General features: G+C 43.8%; 1 pseudogene; it reads right to left on the bottom strand.

Annotated features, from left to right (window-relative positions):
* Nucleotides 1–1,201: 1,201 nt before the first annotated feature.
* On the bottom strand, nt 1,202–1,804 carry LOC134172557 (olfactory receptor 14J1-like; annotated as a pseudogene).
* Between the last annotated feature and the right edge of the window lie 695 nt (nt 1,805–2,499).

Raw genomic sequence — 2,499 nt, 5'->3', positions numbered from 1 at the left:
TGTTTCTCTTACAGCATAAGATTAGATTCAGAAAACACACGTCTGCCTCAGAACAAAGCTTCCCTTGCAACATGAGGCTGCCATATGATGAATTTAGAGTTATTCAGTAAAGATCCTGGTGTTTTGCTAGCTCAGAATTGCTCCATGAGACTCCACAGGTGACTGACAGAGCTGGGGACAATTTTCGAATGCATACACATCCCTGCAAGAATGCCTCAGAGTTATGGGTCAACAGATTCAGACTCCACCCCTGCCCAAAGCAGCTGAAGTAACTGTTCTTCTTCAGCTTCTTCCCTTCCAATTCATCTTCTCATTCACTTTTCCATTTTTCAGTGTTTCTTAGAGTTGAAATTGCCACAGCCTACTTGGCTAAATTGCCATGTTCTCTAGCTTTTACTTGGAGCTCATTTCCTCCAACCTCTTACTTGTCACAGCTTTCTTCAGGAGCTCTCCATTTATTACATTTTTCTTTTCTTGAACTATTTGCAACCAGTCTGATATGGTAGAAAGCCAAACCACTCCACTTTAAAGATGCTCAGTTACCTCAAGTTTGATTTTATTTTCTGTACAACCTAGCATTAGCAAAATTGCTCTACCACTACATTTCTCTGTAAGGAGTCTGCATAACATCAAATGTATTTTTCTTCTACTGTTACAACTTTGAAAGCATCCTTGAACAGTACATGTGCATTAATCCACTCAGTATCAAGCTTTCAACACTAGATTTAGCAACTGTAGATACAGAACCAATGCTGCTTCATTACATCAAAAACTTGTTAAAAAACTGCAAACCAACGCATGCTGCTGCCCTCCCTTGCTGCCAGGGCACACGCTGCCTCCTGTTCAGCTCCTGCCCACCCAGACCTTTCCCATGGGCTGCTCCCAGCCAGGCAGCCCCAGCCTGTACCTTTGCAGGGGAGTCCCCTGCAGGGACCCCTGTGTCCCCTGCTCTCCTGCTCGGGATACCTTGTGAGGTCTGCAGCTCCCCCCATGCCATCCCATCTCCCTACACCAACACAACAGCCCCTGCCCTTGGGCTCCTAAAGAGCTCTTCCTGCTCCAGGTACAGAGCAGCCATCCCAGCGCTGGAGCAGCCATTTGATTTCATTCCCATTCAGTCCTGATTTGTGAGGGCATATCACAGAGAAGAAGTTGCTGAAGGATGATTTATTTCCCCTAAATACAGAGATACCCAAGTGACACAAAGACAGTGGGTTACACAACACAAGTGGCTACTTAAGCAGGAGGAGATGAAAACTGACATTTTAATGAAGACAACATCACCACAAATTGAAATAAGAAAACAAATGTAAAGCAGCAAAGACAGATGTGGCCTGTCATGACCTAAAATGGGAGCCCTTTCCAAGGTATAGCAAGCAGTGCATAGCTGCTGAATCACATCCAGTCACCAGCTTCCTCACAGCATCCTTAAGCTCCTTGCTCCTCAGGCTGTAGATGAGGGGGTTCACCGCTGGGGGCACCACCGAGTACAGCACTGACACCACAAGATCCAGGGATGGGGAGGAGGTGGAGGGGGACTTCAGGTAGGCAAAGGTACCAGTGCTGACAAGCAGGGAGACATGACCAGGTGAGGGAGGCACGTGGAAAAGGTTTTGTGGCGTTCCTGCTCACAGGGGATCCTCAGCACGGCCCTGAAGATCTGCACATAGGACCCCACAATGAAGACAAAACAGCCAAATGTGACACAGACTCCAATCACAAGAAGCCCAACTTCCCTGAGGTAGGAATGTGAGCAGGAGAGCTTGAAGATCTGGGGGATTTCGCAGAAGAACTGCTCCACAGCGTTTCATATAGCAGAGGGTTTTTCCTTCATTTCTATAAAAAAGGATAAATTCTAGGAAGATAAATGACCAAAAAAATTAATTCAGAGAGATGAATTTTTGCAAGGAATAAAAAATATAATCTAGAAAGAATTACATACAGAGGGAAAGCTAAGTAGAAAGCATATAAGAATATCAATAGTTCTTGCAGCTCCTTAGATCAACACAATGGCAAAAGCATATTCATTCTTCTCTCTGTTTCTAAATTCACGCTGAGTGTTATTTCAAGTGGAAGTAGGATCAGAAGTGGAACACACATTCCTGCAGACAAAGGAGCATTTCACTTCATTGCAGAACAATCTAGAATTCATCTGCTGCAAACCCCCATTATCTTAAGCAAAGGGGTAATACAATTTAGCTGAACTTCTTTGCTACAGGGTAGCCCTTTAAGGGACACCTGTACTGCTGATACTCTTTGAATTAGTGTCTTAGTTTTATTTCTAGCAAAGCAACAGAAACGATTAGATCATTCCTATAATGCTTTTCAGTTCCTAAATCTACAGTGCTGAGAAATGAGTAACTTCTTCAGTATTGTACATCTCACACTTTCACAAGGCCAATGTTGATGAGGGAGTCACGGACAATGCAGAGACGATAAATGTGATCAAGTGATTGCCAAATTTATTACAAAGCCTTAACTCCTTATATACTATTTCTT

This window comes from Pezoporus occidentalis, unplaced genomic scaffold, assembly GCF_034315485.1.
Source record: "Pezoporus occidentalis ecotype Australia unplaced genomic scaffold, CSIRO_AGI_Poc_V1 ctg1138, whole genome shotgun sequence".
NCBI classification, from domain to species: domain Eukaryota; kingdom Metazoa; phylum Chordata; class Aves; order Psittaciformes; family Psittacidae; genus Pezoporus; species Pezoporus occidentalis.
This window is presented reverse-complemented; position numbering and strand designations above follow the sequence as displayed.